The sequence below is a fragment of the Myzus persicae genome, unplaced genomic scaffold (genome assembly GCF_001856785.1).
Source record: "Myzus persicae strain clone G006 unplaced genomic scaffold, MPER_G0061.0, whole genome shotgun sequence".
Classification (NCBI taxonomy): domain Eukaryota; kingdom Metazoa; phylum Arthropoda; class Insecta; order Hemiptera; family Aphididae; genus Myzus; species Myzus persicae.
This window is the reverse complement of record NW_019104082.1, coordinates 87,577-99,726: the sequence shown is the minus strand read 5'-3', so window position 1 is coordinate 99,726 and position 12,150 is coordinate 87,577. Positions and strand designations below refer to the sequence as shown.

Genomic DNA, 12,150 nt, shown 5'->3' with positions numbered 1-12,150 from the left:
TTAGAGAATTTAGAGCTTAAACTATTATATGTATAAATAATATGTGTGAACCGAAGAACACCAAGAATATGAATCCATATTCTAATATGGATCATCAATATCGAGTTTGTATCGTGCATAATAATTAAGAACTCATACACGAAGTAATAACTCAACTCTAAATTATGTACTGTTAGAGTATATAACACACATGACTATAATAACCCTCCAAACCCAAACGCGAACATCTCGTGATCTTGCACTCGTGATGCGTATTTGCACGTAGACAAAATTTGCATATTATTACGATTACAGTCTCTTCATTGTGATACCTATAATAAAGACATAATATTATAATACGTCTCTGTCGTAATATGCACATTGGCGGAAAAAAAATGAAAACCATTTTCCAAACACACTTTCCGAATCGCCCTGTATGCGGTAGAGTGTCAATAGCTATAATAAGTATCAATAAGTATATACAAGTAATGGTAATATTATTTTACGCGTGCTCGAGCGGGAGAAAACGCCGCCGCAGTCATCCTCCGCCAGACCGATCAAGCGAAAAAAATTCTTCCGCGCGCCGACCGGTGCCCCCACCGCCGGGTACGGGTTCCCCTCCCCGCGGCGGCGCGACGGACCGCAGCCGCGGCCGCGTCGTGCATTCCGTTCGGATTTCGTCGGACTGAGTCAGTAGGGCAATCGCGCGCGCAGACCGGTTACACTCGGCGGCGCGGTTCAGTTCAAGGTTTCCCATTTCGGAGAGTTCAAGGCATATATATAATAATATAAAAATAATAATATTATATACATGTCATACGCGTGCCTCGTAAACCGCCCGCCCTACTGCCTCAATACCTGATAATATAATATCACGGTGGTCGGCCCCTCCCCCCGGAAAAATCGTCATCGCCCGTCGACGGGATTTTTATTCTATCGTCACTAGCCGGCCGGCCGCTGTACGATCCGCGCTCCGCTCCGTTCCGCTCCGGACGCGTAAATAATAATATATTATAGCTGATACGATATTTTAATACTACGTTATTACGTCTGTAATACACCGACAGCGCGAGTTGTCCGCCGGTTTTTTCGAGTCTTGCGGTTCGGTTCTGGACCTCCGTCGTCGATTCGATTCATTGATTTATTTTGAAAACATTTTTCAATTTTTCGATTTTTTTTTTGTTTTTCCAAAGTTTTCCCCTACCAACCGGCCCGCCCCTGCGCCACCGACAGATCCAAGCTGTCTCAAAACTATACAGTGGTGACAGTCGGAGCGAACAGCCCCGCATCGTCGCTCGGAAACAAAAGAAAATCGTCTGTGAACGACGGGAAAACATGAACAAAATCACGTGAGATCACCCGGCGCACTGCAATTAGATCGCGGATCCTCGTGCAGTCGATTCCTTCCGATCCCATACAAATTGGAGCACGGTGACTGGTAAGAAACCAAAATCGAAAAAAATTAAAACAAAACATTCATTATACCTACTTATTATTAGTATTATTTTTTTTCATTTTTTTTTATAATATAAATAGAATTTGTATTTTTAAATATTTTTCTTCCGTCTCAGTGCTGTCGCAAGAGCACAATATTGTAGAGTCATGATACACGATAACAAGACGTGTATACTTATCATACAATATAATTTATACATATAGGTAGATATGGTATTATTTATGAATAAAATTCCAATCGCACTGCATAACGTCATCTCATCATTCCGGTTAGTGGTATACTCGTAATAGTTGGCATTGGTAAATTGATTGCTGCTCAATAATGTGCTAATGAACTTAATTATAAACTTTTTTGTACCAAATGTCAATCCTGTCTAAAAATCAATTCTATAATGGGTTGTATGTATTGTGCTATTGGCGTAATAGTAAAATATACTATTTATTGCTGGAAATTATCATCTTTGTTTGATACTCAACAATTTGATAACAACTTAATACGAATCCAAATAAAATTAATCACAGTTCATAATATAATATACATTGACACATTGTCATGTTGTAGGAGTATAGTACATTATTAAAAGAATATAGTTTTTAGGTATCTAAGTATTCGAAATTAATATTCCATTCTAATAGGTACATTTTTCTACCAAAAATTTTTCTAAAATAAAAAATATCTTTTTTTTAATTTAGAGCAACTTGTTGTGTTATGTTTCTAATTAACAATATTGTAGTATTTACCAATATGATGTAAATATGATTTTATTACCAGTAATATTTAATGAAATATATTAATACAAATCTCCAAAATATTTTATTTTGAAATATCGATGATTGAATACCCAAAACCCAAAATTATTTTAACTTAATAAGTAGCACCAGAACTATCATATTTTTAATCGTCTATATATATTAATTTTAATGTTAAAAACTTAAATTAAACGCATAAGTTTGTAATGTTATATATTACATGGATACTTGTACTTTATACAATTGTAATTTTATTGCTAGTAATTTTCTATTATTTGACGAAAGATCAATATCAAAACACGAACTAAGCTACTAACTAGAATACAATCACTCAGCTATTTTATTTTAAATTATAGGTACAATAATTATAGGGTACACGAATAATACATTAAAATTACCCTTTAATTTAAAATAATTGCACTGCATAATATAAGTACAAATTTAAACTGAAAAACTTAAAACAGCAGAAATACTTTTTTTAAGATATTTACTGTGCGAGAAGTTTGATTCTACGACCACCTATCATTATACAATTAATATTGCCCTACATCATTATTGTTGGCGGAAAGGTTCATTTTCAATCACAGTTCTAATTTATATTTTTTAAACTGTAAGATTACTTATATATTTTAATATAGTCTTTATTTTCAAAAATATGCATAGAAAATAATTTAATTTATACCTATTATAAATGTATAAGTATGCAGAATTTTTTTTGGCTATTATTATATTTTTTAAATTATATTTCATTTGTATCAAGACTGTAAATTACTCAAAAATGAATATTTACCTGCTAAATAATATTGAATAATTAAATACATATTTAGTATTTAATTTAATTATTATTTTAAATATGAATTGAGTTAATATTTAATTTGATGTTGCATGCATCCTGAGAAAAATAATTCCTAAATTACGATCGATGACATGTAAGTTTATATTATAGAGTCTTATACATCTACAAATCATCACTTTTCAATTTCTATCGATTTTTCTAGTAAAAAAAAGGAAGTGTTTTTTTTTACAGAGATTAGGATATTGACAGTAATATGCAATTATTATAAGTATAACTAATAAAATATTAACATAAAATATATAATAGGTAGATAGACAGTAATTTTTTTGATCATATTTAAATATTTTTAGAGTATAAATAATTTAGTCGATTATTTCAAACGTAAAATCGTTATTGACGACGATAGAAGAAATAAATTGAAATCTATAATATAGAACAATTGTATAATGATAATTTAAGTCCATCCTATACAAGAATCTTTAGGTCTAGCCATTGACACGTCAAAATAATAATAACTGTACTTAAATTTTTCGTCTATTCATATTTTCAATGAAATCACATTGATACCTATACCGTAAAAATTGGAATACTTATGAAGGCCTTTTGCCAATAAAATATTGTGTTTAATATTTAGTAGTTAAATATGTTTAATATAATAATATGATCATTAAAAAATATCGAATTTCAAATTAGCATTGTTAAAAAAATGTAATGATTTACTAGGGAATATAATACAATTTTTAAATAACATAAAAGTATTCATATTTCTTAATGCAATAAACGTTATTTTCACTTAAGTAGATTCCTTATTATTTGTTGTACATAAGCATCTATGTATGAAACAATAATTTTAGTGTAAATATTTCAATATATCTTGTAATATTCTGATTAGTGATTTCGTTAAGTAAACTATAAAGCTTTTTATTAGTTAATACTTAATTCTTCTATAGTCTATAGTCTATGCACCATACAATAGATAATTGAGGAATTTAGATTATAGATATTGAGAAAATTAAAAATAAAAATAAAAAATATGGGTATTCATAAATTATAATGGTCTAAATGTTTTCTTCAAATCGTTTAACATAATAAATACGTCTAAATTGTTCTTATATTCTTCAATTAACGTTTAGATTAGGTATACCCTTTTTAATATTTCAATGGGTGTCATTATTCATTCGAAACATATTTTGATCTCTGGACCTTTCATTTTATAAATTTTCAAGTAATAACTGAAATTATAAAAAAAATTAAGAATTTTATATCAATCTTTTTTTTTACAAATATTTACGTTTTGAAAGATAGTAAGTATTTGTTTGTAAAGGGAAATCGAATGAGACCAATTTTTATGTCTCTTCCTCCAATAGTCCCACATACGGAATTCGATATGATACATTTTATATATAGGTAGAATATATCAGTATAACGCATACCTATACCTTAAATTAAGAAATAACAGTACATACTTACTAATAACCGTGCCATGTTATTTATATATGATAACATCATTGTTAAAAAATTACGTAGTTTGAATTTGGTAATTGTATTATTCATGTATTTAATAACATTAGCAAATGCAAAATATAGATAATATTAGAGTCTCTATAGGATTGCTTAAGATGTATACAATATTCTTTCATACTATTATATTATTGCGATGTATACCTAATCGGATTTCGGGGAAATGTATAAAAATAACTCTTTTTAACCTATCTATTATCCAGCAGTATTCTGCACTATTTAAAAACAATAAAATGTATAGTTTTGAATTGTTATCAAAAATAATCCTACGTCTGATGTATGTGTGGGTGGCTGGATGGGGGAGGAAGAAGGTTGAGCGTTGTAGGATGCTCAGCAGAATAGGAAGACAGCTGCGTGAAAGGATCGAAGACGGGTATTCGCGATGCCGTTAGACATATAATATAGATTTCATGTTATAGCTATATTATATACTTATATATTATACATTTAGAAGGAGTCTGCTTGGAAGGTGCGAATAACGTGGTCTCGCCCAAGTCTTTTATTTTGTATTCATTTCAAATCAGATCCGACGATCAAATGATGATGTTCGTAAATGTACCTATGTGTATAAATATATTATATCTAGGGGGCAGCGATATACATAATAATCATGTCTATATGGGTCCTTTCCTTATACTAACCGAGTGACTTAGATACCGTCTTAATTGCAGTAGATACTTACATATATTATATATACACGATTATAAGCGTGTGTGAGTACGTATAAAAAAAATAAAAACATTCAAACGACATGTCATGATCATTATCATTACAATCATTATATTATTATATACACAGTGTCCCATATATCAGAAAATGTATTCGTGTGACTTTGCGGTCGACGTCCGCACATTACCCGTATATGTGCATGCGTGTGAGCGTGTGTGTTCGTTGTGCGTGTATGCGTCGTTCTCCAGGCATTATTATCATGTGTGATGGACATACGATGAACGACAGTCGACAGCGACGACGGTGATGACGACGATGATAATTACGATGGCGACTGGTAGACTTTATCTTCGTCGTCAGTTTCATACACTGTTTGGAAACGAATTAACTATGCATACGTAGACATGTGTTCTAACAGGCGAAACTTAAGGCAACCTTCTAGGGGCTGTAGTCCCAACAATAAGTTAATGAAGGCAATGAAATAATGAAATATAGCATATTTTGTAAAATAAAATTCCCTAGTAAGCTTTTAGAACTGAAATACATTTTTTTGTTAAGGGGGGGGGGGGAGGCTAAATTTATGTTCTGGTGGACGAAGTTTCTTAATTGTACCAATATAGTGTACACGGTCATCATCCTGTCATTTACCGTCGTCTGCACGTGCGTTCTCACCAAGTAGTTACCCATTCGGTCCTTGATCCGTTCCGACGAGTGACGAGTGACACGACTATCGACCAGCGGATCCCGTTTCATTTTTTTCTGATCATATAAAATAAACGGATAGGTCGGGTAGTAGGGTCCTAAACATATAACTTATGAGTATTTCTGGCATTGTATTATATTTGTCGGCGTTGGTCGTCGCGTCTTCGCTGGGAAAATAAAAACGCTAACGGCGGTTTTGTTTGTTATACAATATGATGTGACCAGTAGGAACGTCCTAATTACGAGTTTCTCGTATTGAAAAAACGATTCGATCAAAACTAAAACTCACAATATCATTGTATAGGAATGATGTTTTTGTCGGAGACTTAGACGTCTAAATGAACTGAAAGTTCCCGAACTCGTTCAAAGAAAAACAAATTATAAATGGACATTATATTGTTACAGTTTTGATGAACTTGAACTGAATATTGGAAGATTGATTTGACTCGAAGTTAAATATAAATATATGATTAGAAAAATGAATTAATTACAAATAGAATAGTTCAAATGGTTAATAAATAATCAAAAGTAAGAAATCAAAATTAGTTATTTTCAAAGTCAATTATAATTTATAATAATTAATTATTTTGTTCGGATCTCAACACTAATTCCTTATTGTGGTATGGGTACTATTTTCATTCTACTTATAATAGTTCGTTCAGAGAAAACAAACGAGTTCATGAACTTCATATTTCAAACAAATTTTTCAAGGTTTTCGTGTATTACTACTCGAATATTATAAAAATATAGTATGCGCAAAGGTAGGTGTATTGAGGGGTCGAAGAACTGCACGGATTTACGAACCTTAATATGATACTATGGATGTGACATAATTATTATTTTTTTTTATATATCGTTATTTCTTCCCGTGGCGCGTGCCGAGCGATAGTGTTATTATTATGTTTATTAAATGCACGCATCACTTATTATTGAAACATTACCTGCGTTCAATTCCCCTCACAAAACCGTACGGACACGACTATACTGTAGTTAAATATTCTTCATGTAAATAATAATATACACGGCGCTAGGCACATTAATCCGATAAGTAGAAGCGTGATTTAAATCGGGTACACAATAGGTACTATGGTACTAACCTATATGGCTATATATAATGTACTATGTACATAAAGCATAAGTACCTATTTATAATAGACACGATGTCTATAGTTGTCTTAGTGATCGAGGTATTTGAAATTAGGTAAAATGTTTTATAGGTAATAGGTATACATTATAGTATTGTATGTATAATATACGAGTATTATCTTAACGAGGAAAAAATACCGATTCGTAATAATCATGTTTGTGTATAGAACGATTTGGTTTTTTTTCGTATATGTTAGTACCTATGTTACTTGCTTATATATTATTATATTGCTATCGTATACAGATAAACGTGTGACAGTCGAGTTGATTGAACTTTCGACAAATCGTCGAAAAAAAAACACTCAAACTGCAATTATGATTATACACGTGCATGTGTTTCTATTTGCAGATATATTTTGATATTATAACGGAGTTTTACTAGCATTACCTATTATTATGATTAATTACTATGAGCACGAGATACATATGCCGGACAAACCGGTATTAAAATGATTGACTGTATGTCTGTATGGCTCTATATATGTGATTGCCATTGTAACAGTGCGGCAGTGCGTAGGGCATGTATGGTGTAGGTATCTACACTATATTACTATAATACTGCTCAAGTGTTGTGGCATAGAGAGATGATGGATGCGGTGCGATTAATGATATTATAACACAAGTGAAAATGGGTATACCCATAATATTATACATTGTCCATTGTCGGTTCATCTAATACTAGACATTATATTTCTTCTTTTTTTTGTTGTAAAATCTGGGGAAAACGAATAGAACTGCAATATCAAACGTTCTGGATATAAAAGAGAAATTACAGCAGTAAACAAATCAACCAAAACGATATTAATAATAGTGATAAACATTGTATACCGATGGGGCAAAGCAAACAAATGCAGATCATCTAAACAATATGCACAAAATTTAAAAACTATTACATTTAATATATTTGTAAATAGTATTATCTATATCAATTTAAATTTGTAAGTACTTAAGTGTATTCTTTTTACTTTCAAGTAAAATATCATGGTTACACAAAATTATTTAATTATTGGTTGAATTAGAGTAATAATAGAGTTAGCTTATACACAGTAGTAAATGGTAGGTATAGACATACAATAATAATTGAACTAACGAAGATGTTCAGATATGTACCTATTGTATTTATTTTAATTGACTTCCAGCAAATATCATTGTAGGTACAAGTCTTTTAGTCTTTATCGACTTGTCAGTGTTCGATTTACAAAGAGTAGTGAATGATTTAAATGCTTTACTGATACAGGTACAACAGTGAACAGTGTAAACAATGTGTTCTCTGTTACTGTTGTGGACTATAGGCATAATTATAATTATAATTATTGGAACATTTTAAGAAATCGAACTTGTAATCGGTCCTTTACTGTACTCAGTAGAGTTAACGAGTGATTTGTTCCGAAATTGTAATACCTGCGTACGTGTTATATTTTGTACACAGTCATCGAATATTATGATGTCTGATTTTATTAGCACGAATCTATTGTGATAGTTCTTGATCGTATTCATAAAACGAACATTAAATTGCATTGTAAGAACAAATAAATTCAAGTATTGATCGTCATTTAGTAGTTATTAATTTAATCATACGTGGTCTACGATTGTTCTTTTAACTCAATTTAATCATACTGCAAGCAATAAAAATAATACATAATTATCGATCAAGCATTTGAAAGTAATTATTGATTAGCTTAACTGCTTAAAAATAGTGTGTTTGAATAAGAACTTGCGTATAAATCATATAAATAAAAGGTATAATAATTAATTGCTTTATTTAATAAAGAGAAAACGCTTATTATTTTAAATTATAATACCTTTGTATAAGACAATATTATTACTGTGCAAAAATCGTATTTTTATTGTTCGATAACATAGATACTTTAACTTTTCTAACAGCTTTAAAATTCTATTAGTAATCGAATAAATATGATTTTTGAAAATGTTATACATTTTTGGATTTTTACGAAAGCTTTGAACAAATAAATACTAAAAAGTAAAATTCATGCTGAAATAAGTAATATTTAATTTTATATAATGTATTTTAAAAATAATGATGTATCGGTATTTTTAAATGAAAAAAGTATACTAATAATTATCAAAGCTCAACAGATGTTTTGAAAGATATATAAGAACTCAAATCCAATGTTAGATATTATGCAAAGTTATGAAATTCGATTTAAAGTTCAGTCATTTTTCGTGGATTTTAATTTATAAGACTATATCTAATTGCTAATTATTCTAGTGAAACGTTAAAAGGATGCTATTTTCTCATACGGATGACTACAGTTAGTTTATTTAGTTAATATTAGAGGAAATTGACCTTTAGGTAATCGAATTTATAGATCTGGGATCAATCAGTTTCCATTCATATATATTTTTTTTTAATGAGTTAAAAGTACTTAAATGATTTATATTTTTAAATTTATATAATCTGTTATTAAATATAAATTGGTCAGCTGTCTATTGATGCGTACATTATCCTGTATTTATATTACTTGAAATCGTACGACGCAAATCCACGTAAACTCATGCATACACACATACATACACACGTCACACATTTAACGGAAATCTCTATTAATAATATAATGTCGGAATTGATTTTTTTTTTAATTATTGTGAATGTTGGAAATCGTACGCTGGTAAAGTAAAAGCGAGTAACGCACCGTGATAAATTGATCGTTATTGTCTTTCCAATTCCATCAAAACCGTTGTGTCTAATTATTATTATTTCGTCGCCATCGTCGATATAATTTATTCAGTCACATATTATAATACTGTACTGCTGTCTGCTGGTAGCACACGGGAAAAAAGCGATAAAAAAATACCGAGCTGGTTTTATAATGACAATAACGAAAAAATTCGTACCATATTATCATCGGTCAAGTCGGTATAATAATAATATGTACAATGCGGATAATTGAGGTGCCTATTGAAAACAAAACCGCCAAAAAGTCAAAACATTGTTACGAACAATCTAGTAAAAATCACAACGTTTTAAAATGCGGTTTATACGAATGATTGTTATCTCTTTTTCTTTTCTTTTTTTTTACTCTTGATCTGTTTCACTTTCGCTCATTTGAAAACCATATCCATAATACATGATAACAATAATATATACACGGATACAGTATTATACATATAATATATATATTAGATTAACCGCAGACATGTGCGCATTTGCCGATGTCGACCTATGCGTTCGTATTTTCGAGAAAAAGAAAAAAATTCATAAATTATGAATAATATATATGTTTTTGATATTATACCTATATTATGTCTTACTTTCACGGTTTTCATTCCATGTGAACATTATTATAATGTACATCGATGTATACCTATAGATAATATTTTATACACACACTTATATATAATACACACATACACCTCGCAATGTGTTTACTCGTTGTCAATCGGTTACGGTTTATTCTCGAAAACCCGTTCGATTAATAAAAATAAAATTACTAATTTTCCTATTCTTCGTATTCCTGCGCGTTTTCAAGATTGAAAACATAATGGAATATTGAATTTTTTTATTTTATTTTTATTTTTTATTTATGTATAATATATCATTGTACGTTTTGAAGTAGGTTACGCGTTCTTCGATGGCCGGAAACATTTATGATTTTATGATTGTGATGTTACCTTTCTATTTTCTCTTCAGTTAATATGGCGTTAACTTGATAATAATAATACACAATATGGGAAATATGTGTGTTCGGGTACTCACCTGAGAGGTTATATAGTCATGAAAAAAAAAATAATAATAATAAAACCACTTTATTCGACTAACAACATTGCAACTCACTAACAGTGTACACTAATAATATCAAATTAATATCATAAGACATCAAATTATCATTAGATTGCTATTCACTGCACAGTTAGTTTCAAAAGGTTCACTAAATTTATAATAAGTGATATACAATTTTTGCAGGTATAGTTGGTATACCTAATGACAATCTTATTTGATTTTTCACAGTTATTATTTTTTTTAAATATGCCAAACAATTTTTTTTACTTACCAATCGAATTTTTGAATTTGATAAACTTATCGAATGAAAAACACTGTGTACTTTGTTGTCCCTGTTATCTTAAAGCGATATCGCTATAATCCAGAATCTTCGATATTACAATTAACATACCACCTACAATTTTAAATTGTACAACGGTTTTCAGTGACAATAACAGCGGAATGAGTTCTATGCATTTTCTGGTTTGGTCGGAGCTGCGTTGTTGGATTCTTCGGTCTTCCTTAAATAATGCATCCTATATAGATTAGTTGACGTTTAGGGTTATTACTTATTACTTATAGACCACGAACTATATGCAGTAAAAAATACCATATGATACATTAAGTAAACTATTTGTAAATAATCAGAGATAATACATTAACGCCATATCGATATCTTACTTATAATTTATCAACAAAACGTCATTGGTATGACTGTATGAGGTTGAGGTAGTGGATTCTTTGAGAATTAAGTACCCTAGAAATTGTATAATCATCGTTGGACCATGTAAATAGTAATCATGGTGGACAATTCAACCGAATATCTACCATGTTTAAGATTATAATTTAAGTATATCTTTATATATAATATATTATACATTTTTCATACCTAGCTAATTTATTTAATTATTATTATTTATTGTTTTATTCTCAAGAAATTTGGTAGGTAATGTTTTTCTAAACTTTATTCGAGTCTATCAACTATTTCAATAATTGAAATAAGAGGATTGGATTTTACTAAAATGTTGATAAAAAATTCAAATTTTGAAGAAAAAAAATCATATTATATTCTTTATAGAAAATAGATATACATTTTTTTTGCTTTATATATTATGAAATTATGTACATATTTATAGATAAAAAGAGCGTTGCGATTAGTATACTCATTAGTATTGAAACAAACTGTATAGTTTTTTTTTTATATAGAAGATGTAGTATAGATATAGTAGATGGTCGTGACTCGTTATTCACGTTTTTTTTGTACAACAAAACAAATAATGTGTAGGTATTATCTATATTTAGTTATTTAAGTACTAAAGGACACCGGCGAGGAAAAGATAACATAATATTATATAAGGATACAACCCCACAATTGCACACTTATTTTAATTTCAAATAAATATTGTCTAAG

General features: G+C 29.8%; 1 protein-coding gene across 1 annotated transcript in view; it reads left to right on the top strand.

Moving 5' to 3' along the window:
• The first annotated feature begins 699 nt into the window (after nucleotides 1-699).
• LOC111038482 (mucin-5AC) overlaps nucleotides 700-12,150 on the top strand; it is a 43,841-nt gene continuing 32,390 nt past the window's right edge. Inside the window, exon 1 of the mRNA XM_022321608.1 lies at nucleotides 700-1,417. The gene's annotated coding sequence lies outside the window, so the exon portion shown is untranslated. The remainder of the gene's footprint in view (nucleotides 1,418-12,150) is intronic.